This window comes from Panthera onca, chromosome E2, assembly GCF_046562875.1.
Source record: "Panthera onca isolate mPanOnc1 chromosome E2, mPanOnc1 haplotype 2, whole genome shotgun sequence".
Taxonomy (NCBI): Eukaryota; Metazoa; Chordata; class Mammalia; order Carnivora; family Felidae; genus Panthera; species Panthera onca.
In genome coordinates this window covers 16,668,424-16,686,105 of record NC_138353.1, presented here as the reverse complement: position 1 = coordinate 16,686,105, position 17,682 = coordinate 16,668,424, and the positions used below count along the sequence as shown (strand labels likewise).

Genomic DNA, 17,682 nt, shown 5'->3' with positions numbered 1-17,682 from the left:
AGGTCTTAAAATTTTTTGTCTTTCATTTCCTCCATTCCTTCCTTTGAGTTTGGCTTTAAATGTAGAACACTGAAAGCAGCTGTTTTTGCACATCCTTGGGATACTCTTGGGAAACATGGTACTAAAGAATGTGAGTACAAGTCAAAAACTATTCAGGATTACCCATGTTTCCTTCAGCTTTAGAGGAGAGCTCAGAGGGGGGAAGAATCGCAGGCTCACTGGGAGGTGTAAACCACCACAAGCCCAGTCAGCAGTTGTGGCTTGAGGGATGAAAGTCATCTGACTGGCTCCATGTTGCCCCAGAGCAGTTGTCCTCTGTGGTATCCTCAGCACATAGCATAGTACATGGCACACAATATGAATTCAATAAGAATTTGGTAGGTGAATAGAGAAATTCCACCAATGGCTCTGTCTGTAGGCTTCATCTAGTGACTAGCACACAGTAGGAGCTCAATAAATAGCAACTGCTATGGGCAGTTGAGATGGTAGAGTGGTTAAGTCTCTGATATTTGGAATAAAAGAAATCACAGCAACTCCACTTATGTGCTATTGGGGCTGAGTAGGTCACATAACCTCTCTGAGATTCAATTTCCTCATATGTAGGATGAGAATTTACATCATGGGGTCCAGTGGGGATTAAAGAAGCTAATCCATGAAGAGCCTAGTATATGCTGAGTGCCCAGCAAGTTATAGCTATTGAAATTAATATTATTACCAAAATGTTAAGTAACTCTGGTAAACACTGCTGTTTTCATTCCAGGATTTGCAAAACAAGGACTGAGCAGATCACCTCCACATTTCTTCCACGCTACAATTCTATGAATTGGAAATGGTGAGATTTTGTTTTTCTTTCTTTCTTTCTCCTTTCTTTTTCTTTCTTTCTTTCTTTCTTTCTTTCTTTCTTTCTTTCTTTCTTTTCTTCTCTCTCTCTCCTTCCCTCTCTTTCTCTTTTGCAACAGGGGTTGGAATATAAATGTCACAGAGAATTTTGGAAGATAAAGTTTTGAAAAGCCATAGAAACGTTCAAAGAGAGGCCAGGAAGATGACCTGTATGTGTGCTAGGTCTTCCCAGAGAGTAAGATCAGATGAAGTTCCCTTAACAGTCACCCAGACTCCTGGGTGCCCACGTCCCTATCAGCTTTTGGAGAAGGACCATCTCCTCCCCAGGCCTCCCTGGGTCCTGGGTGATTTCTGGGTCCTGTGGACTTAGAGGCACATCTTTTATGTTCTGCTTCATCTGTCTCTGTATCAAGCTAAAAGCATTGCCTCCTGTTGCCTTCAACAGTCGTGCTCAAGATGTTGGGGCAGCAGAGGGGTCTGTGCCAGGGAACACCCAAGGCACTCTCCAAAGCTCTGGGTCATATATCAGTTCTGTATGTCCATGTGACATCAAGTCCATAAGCTCCTGGGTCTGACCCTCTCTGTTCTAAGGTTAAATTCCAACCATGTAGCTCTGTGGGGACACACAACATGCTTTCCCTTCCCCTCTTCTCCACACCTCTTCTACCTTTCCTCACATCTTTGACCAAAAGCACCCTTTCTGCCAAAATTATTCAGAATAAATGAGTATTCTCCCCTCTCTTTGTCTGCAGAGGAGACTTCAGTAGGGTCCATATCATAGAGTTGTGAGGGGTGAATGAGAGAAGCCATGTAAAGCATGAAGCCCAGGAATAGGAACAGTAAGCGTTTGAGAAGTGGAAATTGCTGTTACCATTATCATCAACAAGAAGTGCAAAAAGTCCATTTTCCTAAAAAAGAAATTGTATATTTATAAAAACCACATTGTTTGATTTATCATTTATGATCAGTTTTAAAGACATAAGAAGTTTTAATATTGGCGTCAAATGTGAATTTTCTTTATTAAAATATAAACAAAAATAAACCCATGTGTCAGCTGAGAGAGGGGGATGTTTGTTATTCAGTAGGCCACAGAGGGACCTTGTTTTATTTCATGTTGTCATGGTCTCAGAGAAACCTTGTCTGATATGATGTCTGTGAGATTGTTTATGTCCAACAGGAGAAAAGAATGGCCTGGTAGTGAACATCAGCCCTGTTTCCAAATGTTGGGGGAATTCCTTTCTCACAACTTTTCATTCACATTCATGCAGCAGACATTTAGTGAGCACCTACTAGATGCCAGGCCACGCAGCAGTGATGGTGAATACAGGGGTAAACAATACTCTCTACACGTTAGACTTCCCAGCATGCAGGAAAAGAGCAGGGGAAAAGTTAGAAAAGGGGAAGAACAGGTGCAGCCATCTGAAGGGCCAGAGATTCCCTGAAGAGGAAGTAATACCAAGTAGGAAAAGCACGGATGAGTCTGGAGGTGGGGGCAGCCTCTGGGGAAAACTAGTGCGTTTCTAACAGAAAGGGATAGTTTTAAAAGATGACGCTGCAGAGCTAAGCAAGAGCTAAACCTCTGGTAAACCTTAACAATGTTAAGGATTTTCAAGGTATGTGGCTTAAAAAAAAGGAAAAGGAAAAGAAAAAGAACAAAAAGGCAAGTGTTTTATAATTTTTAGTACAAACTTTGCTTTACTGTGCAGATCTTTAAAAATATTATGTAGGTGGTAGAGATATAGATATAGATACTGATATATCAGCATAGCAATATATCTAAAATATATTAATTTTTAAAAGTAAGTTTCTTAAGAGTATGTACAAGAGGCTACAATTAAAAAATATAAATATGGACACCACGAATGCCCAAACACAAGGTGACCCCAAATCTAAGGTACTTTTTCCAATGCAGTAATATTTCACAGTGAGCCAAGAAGATTTTGTTGGGATTGTCCTGATTGTATAAATTTTTAGGGAAATGAGATATGTACTTATAATATGTATTAGTTTAGATGAATTATATATTTAAATTGAATGAATAATATATAAATTTTGGTCTTTTCCAATTTCATGTTTTGAAAAAAAATTTTTTTTAACTCTCTACAAGTAGCAGTGTTTTTCTCATCCCCAAAGCAATTTTTTGATAATTTTTAAATGTTTATTTATATTTGAGAGAGAGTGCACATGCATGCACGAGTGGGGGAGGGGCAGAGAGATGGAGACAGAATCTGAAACAGGCTCCAGGCTTGGAGCTGTCAGCACAGAGCCCAACAGGGGGCTCAAACTCACAAGATCATGACCTGAGCTAAAGGCAGACACTTAACCAATTGAGCCACCCAGGCACCTCCCCCAAAGCTATTTTTGAGGTTTGTAAGCCAGTTTTCCAGGGTCCATCATTTTCTCTTCTAAGTAGAATAAGAAGTGGAATCTGAACATTATTGACAATGATGCATTCATTGCATGCATTCATGTGACATTAATACATTTTTCTATTTATCCTGTAGATACGTATATATTTTAAGTAATGTTTACACTCAATGTGGGGCTCTAACTCATGACCCCAAGATCAAGAGTTGCATGCTCCCCCAAATGAGCCAGCCAGGCACCCCTATAGGTATATATTTCTTATCTTCAAAATATCAAAATAGGATTTCCTATTTAAATAATTGTTAAAATACTTGTGTGCAATGCTATCCAGTCTATGCAAATGTACAGTCATCTTCCCAGGAATAACTGCCAAATCTGAACTAAGTTTCTCTGCCACTTGTTTGACTAATTTCTCTTCCTCCTCCTCCTCCTCCTTCTTTTAGAGAGAGTGAGTGGGGGGGTTGGTGGGGAGAGGGGCAGAGGAGAGAGAAGGGGAATATTAAGCAGGCTGTATGCTCAGTGCAGAGCCAGAGCCAGGGCTCAATCCCACGACCCTGGGATCATGACCTGAGCTGAAATCAAGACTCAAACACTCAAACCAACTGGGACACCCAGGCACCCCTGTTTGACTGATTTCATAGGGAGACCTCTTTAGGCCTCCAAAGCTCAAATGAATGGAGATCCTTTAAGGTCAATGAATCTTCTCCAAACTGTCCTATTATCTCTAAAATAAAGTCCTTCAGATAACTGCACCCTCTCCCATGAAAGACTTTTTAAGGACTCACATGTAAGACTCCTCACTTTTTGGTATGGGGTAATGGGGTAGGGAGGACTCACCTAGTAATAAGAATGGAAGAACATACACCCAAATATAAATGATCAGGATCCCTTGGTGATAGGATTATATGGATGGTTCTTATTTTCTTCATTCTGTACATCTGTACTTTTTTTTTTTTTTTTGATGTTTATTTATTTTGAGAGAGAGAGAGCAAGAGCACAAGCAGAGAAGAGGCAGAGAGAGGGGGAGAGAGAGAATCCCGAGCAGGCTCTGCACTGTCAGCACAGATCCTCATGTGGGGCTCAATCTCACAAACCATGAGATCATGAGCCAAAATCCAGAGTCAGATGCTCAACTGACTGAGACACCCAGGCACCTCTGCACATCTCCATTTTCTAATTTTTCTACCATGAACATGGATTAGTCATATAATAAGGAACAAAACAAGCAATAAAAATTGTAGGTGCCTTTTGTTTGTTTGTTTGTTTTAAGGAATTGTTTTCTGGCCCCAGACCCTCAAGCTTAGCCCAAGCCTCTGCATCCCTTCACTCCAGGCAGGAAGCACCTCCACACCTAGGAGCAGATGTTATTTACCTCCTGTAGGGATCAAGGTCTCCTCTTCATGCAGTAGGAAATGGGGAAAGGGAAGAGGCCAGCTCCAGGACACTTGAAAATTCCTAGGCTGAGTCTGAGGCCCACGGGAATTGCCCATCTCCCAGTCATTGTTCTTGTCAGCCTCAAACAGAAAGAAAATTCCACCTCTACAAGCTGAATTTCAATTTGCAAGTGTCAAGAGAGCAGGGAGAACGGCAGGAGGCTGGCTACTGAGCATAAGGCAGCCCAGGGCATGGGAACAATGTGCTGCAGGGAAGGTGCCCGTTCATCCTAGGGGGAGGAGGATAAATCCCTCTCTACCTTTACATGCTCTCCCTCCCCAGCTCTAGTCTTCTAGTTTTCTGGAGAAAGGCTAGACGGTGCCTTCTTCAAAAGAGTGGGCAGAAGCAGAGAGGATTTATTCAAGGGGTGCCCCGAATAAATTAAATTTATTCAATTTAAATATATATTCATGATTCCTGCAGAAATGGAACCTTCCCAGAACATGGGTGAGACCCCTGCAGACATGCTGGATACCCTCCCGGGGTAGAGCCCTCAGCCCCACTGAAGGGTACTGGAAGGAGGAAGTATAGGATACCCGGCGGGGAATCAAGTGGTTCCTGCAGGATCAGTGCCTCCATAATGACCAAGGTTTAGACCAAGACTTCAGGGTGCTAAAGGTGGTGAAGGTAAGCATTTGTGGACCCAGCGGGTTTCTTTTTTTTTTTTATTTTATTTTATTTTTTATTTTATTTTATTTTATTTTTTAATATATGAAATTTACTGTCAAATTGGTTTCCATACAACACCCAGTGCTCATCCCAAAAGGTGCCCTCCTCCCAGCGGGTTTCAAACCCAGCTCTTTCCCCTTGGACATTTGAGGCCTTGGGGGTGGAACTGCTTCATCTCTTTAAGCCTCAGATTCCTTTTTACCACTTGTTATAGGAAATAAGTGTATTGTCATCATCATTGTTTTCATATTGGGGATCCAGTTCTATGAGTTCCAAGGAATTTGGTGGAACAGGTATAGCAGTATAGCAGGTCATTATAATAATTGTGCTTTTTGTGTGTGGTTTAATGCTTCTTTACCTCCAAAGTTATAAAGATATTCTCCTACATTTTCTTCTAAAACAGCTTGTTCTAAAATGGTTTCTTCTGGGAAAATAACTTATAACTCAACTTTCAAGATGTCATGCTAAATGAAAAATGTTTTAACTATAAGTCTAGATTTTTCTTTATTCTGCTAAAATGAAAATAATGTAACACTAACTTAAATTAAGTAAATCAGGCTTTAGCTGGAGGAAATAATGGCTGCCATGTGTGAGGCTGAAAAGGAAGGACACACAGCTTTAAAAGATCTTAAAAAGCAGAAGCCAAAGGGTCGCCTGGGTGGCTCAGTCGGTTAAGCGTCCGACTTCGGCTCAGGTCATGATTTCGCCGTCCATGAGTTTGAGCCCCGCGTCGGGCTCTGTGCTGACAGCTCAGAGCCTGGAGCCCGTTTCCGATTCTGTGTCTCCCTCTCTCTGACCATCCCCCGTTCATGCTCTGTCTCTCTCTGTCTCAAAAAAAAAAAAAAAAAAAAAAAAATCCAAAACAGACACAAGTAACCATCCTTGTCTTCAAGGATCACCAATTTCCTTCTAAGACACACATCATAATTGGAACAATGCAGTTATCAACCTGCCAGATACTCAATGCTACAGGGCCAGAAACAGGAAAAGTCAGTCTCAGTTAAATACAGGTCAAGAGCCAGATGCTGGAAAATGACAGCAAGTATTTAAGCAGGAAGCAATGTGATGACATTGGCATTTAGGATAAGTCAGGCAGTGGCATATTAGGTGGATTAGAAAGAAGCTAAATCCAGGTGCTGGGCTAGGAAGCCATTACAGTAAAACCAGGCCTCAGAAAGGCCTAGAATTGTTATGTAGGTAAAAGTTGGACAGAGAAAAAGAGAAATTCAGGGCTATTCTGAAGGGGAAAAAATAAAATCAGGGTGGGTTTTCATACTAGAGTTGAACACTCACTATAACCACTTCCCTAGTAAACCAGGGGATTTGGGGAAGAGAAGTGACATAGAGTCTGGGAACTCTCAAAATTCTAGCCCTCCTTCCACTTCCCATTATTATATTCCTACTACTGAGTGGCATCCCTGGGCTGGGCCACACCTATGTAACCCCCAGAGCTGCATAGGAAGGGGCTGGTTTTGACCTAATTCACAGATGAGGGAAACAAGAGAACTCCCTTCCTTTCCGGGCCAAACTTGCTCACATTTGGTTAAGAAACTGGGCTCACTTAGGCCTGAAAGTCAGAGCATCCAGTGTGGAGTCCAGTCCCAAACTGCTAGTGACCTAGGGGCAGTTCTGAGCTGGAATTTCCTAATTTTTGGCATGAGCTTTAGCATGAGGAACTTGGTCCAGCTCCAAAATACCAAGATTTAGGGAAGCAGACTTCTCAACAGCAACAACTAGAAGCCAGGAGGTAGCAGAATCATATCTTTATTATTTTTTTTAATGTTTATTTATTTTTGAGAGGAAGAGAGTGTGCAAACAGGTGAAGGGCAGAGAGAACGGGGGAAGGAGGATCCAAAGCAGACTCTGCACTGTCAGCACAGAGCCCGATGAGGAGCTCAAACTCACCAACTGTGAGATCATGACCTGAGCTGAAGTGGGATGCTTAACTGACTAAGTCACCCAGGCTCCCCCCAGAATAATATATTTAAAGGTTGAGGTTAAAAATCCAGAACTGGGCATCTAGGAAATGAGCCAAGAATGATGATAAAATAATTACAAATTAAAACAAGAGTTCACTACCAAGAGACATCATTAAATGAACCTCAAAAGAATATGCCTCAGGAAAAATGAAAATGATCCCAGAAGGACAATTTAATGCACAACAAAGAATGGTGAGCACACACAATGGTAAACATGTATGTGAATAAAAACTAACTTTTGGAAAATATTAATTAACACAATACTATCTAATTGGCAGTATCAAAAGGAAAACACAGAAATGGACTTCCACTCCAACCATGATGGAGTCACAAGGACCAGATTTACCTTTGCTGCTTCAACAAATGAAAAACTGGAAAAAATAAGTAAAACAACATTTGAAAACAGGCAAAGCAGGGGAAAAATCCCTGAGAGAAGGAGAAAAGGAGGGAAGTCCTGTGACTGTCCTCGTGTACTTCCTGTAGAGACTTTTGCAAGCCACAGCAGAGGAAAGGGTAAACTAAACAGTCTTCCTGAACTGAAAAGATAAGAGTTGAGAATTCAGGAAGGCCGAAGTGGCTAGAATTCCAAGAAATTATACAGTCGATAGAATTCATGGAAAAGGTTGTCAAATAGGCTATTCTAAATAAAACTTCACGTATTCAAGAAGACAGAAGGTGTTGTCAAATGTGCAAGGAAGCCTCCTGAAAGGGAAGAGGGGCATGGGAGGGTGCCAGTGAAGCTCTCAGAATGATGAGTGCCACTGGCTGCCCCAGCCGCCTGTGAGTGCTATCAGAACTCACAAGAGATTGTGTATCCTACATGTATCCTGCTGGCTACGGTTCATCATCCGAGTAAGAATTGAAAAGTGTTTCAGAACCAGGAAGAAAAGCCCCACTTTCATGCAGTGTCTCTCCACTCCCATCTAGTAAAAAGCTTAACACTAGCCCAGCTGTCAGTGGGGAATGTTTACATGGCTCAGCTCCAATACTGCAAAGCAGGTCAAGGAAGGATAGATTTGCTAGGAAATAAATTGATAAAGCACAAGAGTATCCAAAACATTATATCTTTTGATTTTCACCTCTGACAAAGAAGATTCAACCTGAAGATTCACCAAAGAGAAACAGAGATCTCTATCAGTATCAATAAAAGGACAATGAAAATATAGCTCGTGAATAGAAGCCCAACTCTCTTCAGATTTTACCAGTAAGATGTCACATTTCCATTCCTCTGTTTTTCCACATTTAATTTCTAGACTTAGAAATATCATAATTTGGAAATTACAGTAAAGTATATATGCTGGTCTTAACTCCCTGGATGTGCTTTCATTATATTCACAGAATTGCTTATTTACAAGTAGTAGTCACCCCCTTGTCCGCGGGACATACATTCCAAGACCCTCAGGGGATGCCTCAAAGTACATACATACCAAACTCTGTATGTGCTATGTTTTTCCTATACATACATACCTATGGTAAAGTTTAACTTACAAATTAGGCATAGTTAGAGATTAACAATAATAACTAATAATAAAATAGAACAATTATAATAACATACAGTATAAAATCGTGAATATGGTTTCTCTCAATATATTACTGTACTATGATAGCCTTCTTCTTGTGATGTGACATGATAAATGCCTATGTGATGAGATGAAGTGAAGTGAATGACATAAGTACTATGACAAAGCACTAGGCTACTATTGATTGACTTTTTCATGGTATGTCAGGAGGATCATCTGCTTCCAGGCAGATGTGGTTGACCACAGATAACTGAAACAGTGAAAAGTGAAACTTTAGATGGGAGGGGGAAGCTACTTATGTGAATACATACACATACAAGCATATGCACGCGTGCACAAACACACTTAACCTTATTAGTTTTCAAAGAAATACAAATTGAAGCAACAGTTAAGAAAGCATGTTTTACCCATCTAATTGACAAAATGTAATTAGCATCCAATACTGCAGAGGGTACAGAAAAAGAAGGTGAAATTCAAGACTTGTGGGGAAAGGAAGAATATATGGGATAATATTTATTTCTTTATAATGTTTTCAACAGTAGAATGAGTGTTACTTTTGTAATTTTGGAAGAATTTTGTAAAAGTAAATTTTTAAGTTATACAAACAGAACTCTCAAAGCTCAAAAAATTAAAAAAAAAAAACCAATCCCATTAGAAAACATGCATAAGAGACAAGGATACATTTAACTGAGGATATACACATGCCAAATAAGCACACATGAAAGGATGTTCAACATCATTAGCCATGAGAGATATGCAGATTAAAACCTCAGTGAGCTATCACTACTATCATTTCACTTTAGAATGGCTAAAATGAAAAAGAGTAGCAATACCAAATGCTGGCAAGAATGCAGAGAAACTGAATCACTAATATATTGCTACTGGTAAGGTAAAATAGTACAGCCATTGCTATTACCATAAGTTTGGTGATTTCTTAAAAACTAAACATGGTGGGGCACTTGGGTGGCTCAGTCAGTTAAGCATCCAACTCTTGGTTTTTGGCTCAGGTCATGATCTCATGGTTTGTGGGTTCGAGCCCCATGTTGGGGTCTGCATTGACAGCATGGAGCCTGCTTCAGATTCTCTCTTTTCCTCTCTGTCCCTCCCCCGCTCTCTCTCACACATGTGCACTCTTTCTCTCTCTCTTAAAATGAATCAACTTTATATATTTAAAAAAAAAACACGACTAAACATGTAACTACCATATGACCCAGCAATTAAGGCTCTTTGGGTGTTTCCTCAACAGAAATGTAAACGAAGTTTACATAAAAACTTGTACACAAATATTTGTAACAGCTGTATTTGTAACAGCCAAGGCCCAAAAACAACCCAGATTCCCTCAAAAAGTAAACTAACTGAAGCTGATCCATATCATGGAAAGCTATTCAGATATAAAAAAGAAAGAAGGAAAATAATAGAAAAGAAAAATAACTATTGCTATACACAACAACCTGGATGAGTATCCTGAGAATCATGCTGAATGGAAAAAAAAAAAAAAAAAAAAAAAAAAAGCCAATCCTAAAAGATTACATTCTGTATAATCCCACCTATATAACATTCCTAAAATGACAATATTTTAGAAATAGAGAACAGATTAGTGGTTGCAGGTATGAAAGAGGTAATGGTAACAGAGAAGAGTGGTTGTGGTTCTAAAAATGCAACATTAGTGATCCTTGCATGATGCAAATGTTCAGTATCTTCACTATTATCAGTGTCAATACCTGGGTATTGTGGTATTCTGTTATGGGGTTTGCAAGATGTTAGAATTGGGGAAAGTTGGAAAAATGGTACATGTGATCTCTCTGTATGAATTCTATCAAATGTATAATTGCTTGGAATTCTAGCCACTTTGGCCTTCCTGAATTGTCAGCTCTTTTCAGTTCATGGGAGACTATTTAGTTTACCCTTTCCTGTGCTGTGGCTTGCAAAAGTCTCTACTGGAAGTACTCTAGGGCAACCACAAGACTTCCCTTTTCTCCTTCTCTCAGGGATTATTCTCCTGCTTCGCCTGTTTTTAAATGTTGCTTTATTTATTTTTTCTAGTTTTTCATTTGTTAAAGGCAACAAAGGTAAATCTGGTCCTTAATACTCCATCATGGTTAGAGTGGAAGTCCACTTGTTTTTTCCTTTTAATACTGCCAATTAGATGGTATTATGTTAATTAATGCTTCTGTAAAGTTAGTTTTTATTCACATACATGTTTACCATTGTTGTGTTCACCACTCTTTGTTGCACACTAGATTGTCCTTCTGGGATCATTTTCATTCTTCCTGAAGTGTATCCTTTTGAGGTTCATTTAACGATATCTCTTGGTAGTAAACTCTTGTTTTAATTTGTAAATATTTTATCATCATTCTTTTTTTTTTTTTTTTTTTTTTTTTTAATTTTTTTTTTTTTTCAACGTTTATTTATTTTTGGGACAGAGAGAGACAGAGCATGAACGGGGGAGGGACAGAGAGAGAGGGAGACACAGAATCGGAAACAGGCTCCAGGCTCTGAGCCATCAGCCCAGAGCCTGACGCGGGGCTCGAACTCACGGACCGTGAGATCGTGACCTGGCTGAAGTCGGACGCTTAACCGACTGCGCCACCCAGGCGCCCCTCATCATTCTTGAAAGACTCACTTCCTAGATGCCCAGTTATGGGCTTTAACCCTCAACTCTTTAAAGATATGATTCTGTGGGAATGCAAGCTGGTGCAGCCACTCTGGAAGAGTATGGAGGTTCTTCAAAAAACTAAAAATAGAACTACCCTACGGCCCAGCAACTGCACTACTAGGTATTTATCCAAGGGATACAGGTGTGCTGTTTTGGAGGGACACATGCACCCCAGTGTTTATAGCAGCACTATCAACAATAGCCAAAGTATGGAAAGAGCCCAGATGTCCAACAATGGATGAATGGATAAAGAAGATGTGGTGTATATATATATATATATATATATATATATATATATATATATATACAGCGGAGTATTACTCGGCAATGAAAAAGAATGAAATCAGGGCGCCTGGGTGACTCAGTTGGTTGAGCACCCGACTTCAGCTCAGGTCATGATCTCATGGTTTGTGGGTTCGAGCCCCGCATCAGGCTTTGTGCTGACTGCTTCCTCAGAGCCTGGAGCCTGCTTCAGATTCTGTGTCTCCTTCTCTCTCTCTCCCTCCCCTGCTCACGCTTTGTCTCACTCTGTTTCTCAAAAATAAATAAATGTAAAAAAAAAAAAAAAAATGAAATCTTGCTATTTGCAACTACGTGGATGGAACCGGAGGGTATTATGCTAAGTGAAATTAGTCAGTCAGAGAAAGACAAAAATCATATGACTTCACTCATAGGAGGACTTTAAGAGACAAAACAGATGAACATAAGGGAAGGGAAACAAAAATAATATAAAAACAGGGAGGGGGACAAAACAGAAGAGACTCATAAATATGGAGAAAAAAGTGAGGGTTACTGGAGGGGGTGTGGGAGGGGGGATGGGATAAATAGGGAAGGGGCACTAAGGAATCTACTTCTGAAATCATTGTTGCACTGTATGCTAATTTGGATGTAAATTTTAAAAATTAAATTAAACTTAAAAAAATGATAAAGATATGATTCTGTCTCTGGCTTCCGTTGTTGCTGTTCGGAGGTCTGCTGTTTTCTAACTGCAATAATTTTGTAGGTACTCTGTTTTTAATGCTTTTAGCTTAGGTGCTTTTAATTTTGTCTTTTGTATTCTCAAGTTGTTCTTGTTGCTGTTTTTAATAATATATTTAAGTATGCATCTTTTTTATCTCATTCATCTCACCTAGGATGTACTGTGCTTCCTAGATTTGTGGACTCATAGTTTTCTTCAATTCTGGAAACTTTACATTCATGATCTCTTTAGATACTGCCTTTTTTCATTCATTGTTTCCTTTTGACACTCCAATGAGAGCTATGTTAGACCTTTTCATTCTGTCCTCCACCCCCATTTTTATTGAGGTGTAACTGAATATTAAAATGACAGCTTGGCATATGCATACACTATGAAATGTCACCACATTCAAGCTAATCTACGTATCCATTCTACATACTAGCCCTTTTTTGGATATGTGGTTTACAAATATTTTCTCCTAGACTATGTCTTGTCTTTTCAACCTTTAAATGTGGACTTTCACAAGCCAAATACTTTACTTTTAATGAAGCCCAAGTTTTCAGTTTTCCTTTTATGGATTATGCTTTTGGTATCAGGTCTAAGTACTCTACCTCAACCTCGAACCTAAAGATTTTGTCCTGTTTCTTCCTACAAGTTTTATACTTTTAATGTTTAAGTCTGTGATCCTTTTTGATCTTCATATAAGGTTCATTTTAAAATTTTTGCTCTTTAATACTTTCTTCCTCCTGCTTGCTTTGTTTATATTGCTTTTTTTCCCCTTCGGTTCTTGAAGTGGAAGCTTAACTAGATTTTTGATTTGGGACTCTTCTTATTTTCTAATGTATTCACTTAGTGCTAAAAAGTTCCCCATAGCACTGCTTTAGCTGTGTCCCACAAATTTTGGTATGTTGTATTTTCATTCAACTTAATGTAATTTTCTAATTTCCCTTAAGGTTTCCTCTTTGACCCACAGTTTATTTAGAAGAGTGTTGTTTAGTTTCTAAGCGTTTGGAGATTTTCCTGCCTTCTGTTACTGATTTCTAGTTTGATTCCATTGTGGTCAGAGAATGTCCAAAAGAATTGGTTTCAAGTCTTTTTAAACATTTTTTAAAATGCTTATTTATTTATTTTGAGAGAGAGAGCAAGAGCACACATGAGCGAAGGAGGGGGAAAGAAAGAGAGGGAAAGAGAGAATTCCAGGCAGCCTCCAAGCTGTTAGCACAGAGCTCATTGTGGGGCTCAATCTCATGAACCATGAGATCATGACCTGAGGCAAAATCAAGAGTTGGATGCTTAACCAACTGGGCCACCACATGCCCCAATTCTTTTAAGTATTTTGAGGTTTATTTTATGGCCACGGATTTGCCATATCTTATTATATGCTCCATGGTAAACAATGTGTTTTCGGCTGCTGTTGGAACAAATGTTCTATAAATGTCAGTTAGACCCTGTTGGCTGCTGAGTCCTATATTCTGGTAAAGATGATAAACCTGGAGAGGTATGTACCTGGAAACAGTTTGGTTGAAAATTTGTGCACAAACTGGTTGCTCTCTCCCTTTACTTTTCCTCTTTTATGTAATCAAATACACTGCACATAGGGTTTGATCTCTGGATAAACCGACCTAGAAAGGATGTACAACTGCACAAAAGAAGACAGGATTGAGGCACAGGCAGCCTGAGTGAAAAATCAGGCCACTAAGGACCTTCCTTATCCTAGCCCCAAACACCAGTAACTCAGGAGACTGGACATGTTTTCTGCTCTAAACAGAGCAGAAAGAACAGAGAACAGAGCTCTCTGGCAGTCTTCCAGTAAAAAGGCTGGCTCTAATATCTGCCAGTTGAGAAACTTTACCTCTTGACTAGAGGCAAGGATTACCACACATTTCAGGAAAGGATCCCATGTAAATTAAACAATTCAAGGTTTTTTTGCAAAAAGAATTTGATTTGGACATAAAAGACAAAAATGGAGAAGAAAACTTTGAACAACTGTAATTACCCTGATAGAAAATTATACTGCATCCATATATAATAAGAGAAACCTATGAAAAAGGAAAAATTAGGCACAACTCATGAATAGTCCTTCCAGCAAATACAAATCCCAGGAATAAAAAATCTAAAATAGGGGTGCCTGGGTGGCTCAGTTAGTTGAACGACTGACTCTTGATTTCAGCTCAGGTCATGATCTCATGGTCATGAGATCAAGCCCCGTGTCTGACTCTGCATTGAGTGTGGAGCCTGCTTGGGAATCTTTCCCTCTCTCCCTCTGCCCCTCTCCACACCCCTGCATCTGTCTGTCTCTCTCTCAAAAATAAATAAACGTTTTTTAAAAAACTTAAAAACGTTTGTCCAAAAACAAAAATATAAGAAATATTCTCAGATCTGGAGTCTAAAGACTAAAATTCTCACCTAGCATAAAAAATGTTTGAAAATCCATACCATAAGTTAGGACATTTCAGTACACTGGAGATATAAATAACAATAAGTATCTGAATGGGGAGGGGGACATAAAGTTACATATACAGGAATGGAAAGCAACTAGTATTAGATTTGACAACATAAGCTACCAGAAGACTTGAGGTGATGTTTCCAAATTTTGAATACTGGAGAAGTGTGAGAGTAGAATAAAGACATTTTCAAACATGAAAGAACTAAAAAATTTAACTCTAACACATGCATCTAAAGGAAGCTATTGAAAAAAGAACCTTAATGAACCTTAATGAAAATGAAAAATTAACTTGATTCCAGGAAACAGTAATCCGATTCAGGAAAACAATGAAAGTGAGCTTCATGACAACTGTAGAGTCCAACTGGAGCCCCAGAACGGTAGACTGAGAGATTCTAATGGGATATTTGTTGTTGGTTTTTTAAAAAAGGTTTATTTAGTTATTTTGAGGGGGGGGGAGGGGCGGGGGGATTTCAAGCAGGCTCTGTGCTCTCAGCGGAGAGCCCGATGTGGGGCTTGATCTCACGAACTGTGAAATCATGATCTGAGCCAAAATCAAGAGTCAGATGCTTAACCAACAGAGCCACCCAGGCACCCCTCTAATTGGATATTTGAACAATTTAAAAAAATCATCTGTGGATATTTAACATAAATGTGGAACATTTATCTGTGGAACATCTATAAAAACTAAGAACAGGTACAAAGAAAACTAATGAAATCCTTAATAAACAAAAAAAGCTAGAAAATCTACTTGATTTTGAATAAAAAATAATTTACATAGTTAGTATATAAGTACCACATATTGACTTTGAGATATAATTATATTTGGAGGTGGTCAAGGAGAAAGAAAAAGGTGTAAGTTTTTTGCTTTAAATGAAATATTGATTATTACATTGACATTTTTATTAAAAAAGACATTTTTAACTGCTAAAAATAAGACTGATCTTTTTTTAATGTTTATTTATTTATTTTGAGAGAGCGAGAGAGAGAGAGAGCAAGTGCATGAGTGAAAGAGGAGCAGAGAGAGAATACCAAGCAGACTTCATGCTGTCAGTGCAGAGCCCAACGTGGGGCACAATCTCACAAACTGTGAGATTATGACCTGAGCCAAAATCAAGGTCAGACACTCAAATGACTGAGCCGCCCAGGCACCCCAAGACTGATCTTTTAACTAAAAGTGTTCAAAGATACTTTTATTATCCAAGAGTGATTGAAAACATTGAATTCATCCAAGATTTCATCTAAGTGCAGTTAAAAACAAAAACAAAAAAACCCTCATATGCAGATGAATATTGCAAGTACATTTATAAGAGAAAATAAAGTGCCCTTCTTTTGTTTTATGAAGTCCTATTAATTTCAACTTCCTGATTATATACTCCTACAATCTTATACTCATAAATAATGATAATTTTACATCCTCATTTCCAGTATTTTTGTGCCTGTAATTATTTTACTCACTTAAATGCCATAGCGCCACATTCTTGAGAGCACACTTAGTGGCCAAGATGCTGACCATCAAAATCCCAGAACCTAGTAACACAGTGATCCATGCTGGGGAGGAAAGATTATCCTTTGCCCTTCAAGATTCTCCTGGCTGATCTAAGAGTTAAACTGACACACCATAAATTAACAGAAGATAAACAAACAAAAGTTTAATAAAACATATACTTCCTGTATACAAGGGAGAGACCTAGGAAAACTGCGTGGCTCCCTGAAATGGCCAAAGCCATCACCTTAATTACCATCTTCAGTTAAAGACAAAAGATGTTGGGGTGGAGGGTCAGTTATGGGAGGTTACCAGGAAAAGCATATTAAATAAGGATAAGGTTGTTATGCAGATTTAAGTCCATGCCTTCTCCAGGGATAACATTCTAGAGATTTAGGTACCATCTTCTTCTTGGTACAGTGAGGGAGACACCCTTAAAAATAGAGATTTCCCTTACAAATGTAAATGTTTCTTACAAAAAGGTAACTTGTACTCAGTTTCAGAGCTTCTGTGTTTGAGTTCCTTAAAAAAATAATCAGCCTATAATAATCCTTATGCTAAAGAGACACATTTTGGGTGGCAAATTCTGCTCCCCTACACCCACAAACATGGTATCCATGCAAAGCAAGAACCAGAAGTACAGGCCTATCAAAACCGTGCCAGAAATAACACACAATGGGGCTTCGGGGAGAAAATATTTTACCTCTACTCATCTTAGGTTCTCTGCTAGGGCTCTGCAACAAAAAAGACAGATTAATAGGAGACATAAACAACTTATTAACATGTGTGCGCATGTCTTATGGGAGAAAACAAGAGTAACTCAAAAGTGGTGGCTTAGCACTCTAGCTTATACAGCATCTTTAACAAATAATATGGCTGTAGAGAAATGACAGGATAAAGAAAAGCAGTTTTAGAATCCCAAGTGTGGCAGTCTGTGAAAGGAAACTAATGGGAGTAAAACCTATTTGCAGATTCCTTTGGTACCATCTATGGGCTAAGAATCTAGAGCTGTCTCAAACAACTCAACAAACTCAACAACAGGGTATAAAACTCAAACAGGATATAAAATGAGAATTTATACCCTGAATTTAGGCAGAAATGGGGGAGGGTAGAGAGAGCTCTCCTGACTTTCATGCTTCTAAATTGCTTTCAGCTCAAAATAATTTTTTTGTCCAAGAGGCATATATAGAGGTGACATACTCTGGTTACCTTCACAGCACAGCCATCTTCAAGGATACACACAATGTGAGGCACTTCATTGTTACAATAAAAGAAACCAGCTCCAGATGGAGTCATTTTACCCTTAGAGAGCAAACCAAGATTAACAATT

General features: G+C 39.0%; 1 long non-coding RNA gene across 6 annotated transcripts in view; it reads left to right on the top strand.

Moving 5' to 3' along the window:
• The window catches only part of LOC132691052 (uncharacterized), a 34,040-nt gene extending 21,663 nt beyond the window's left edge, over positions 1-12,377 (top strand). For 2 of the 6 annotated variants that reach the window (XR_013552564.1, XR_013552563.1), the window contains exons 4-5: positions 761-832; positions 1,593-2,827. This is a non-coding gene — a long non-coding RNA (uncharacterized LOC132691052). Of the gene's footprint in view, positions 1-760; positions 833-1,592; positions 2,829-5,064; positions 5,269-7,567; positions 11,087-11,477 lie in introns of those variants that run through there. The other 4 variants (XR_013552567.2, XR_014136192.1, XR_014136191.1 and 1 more) reach the window with 4 other exon arrangements.
• The last annotated feature ends 5,305 nt before the right edge of the window (positions 12,378-17,682 follow it).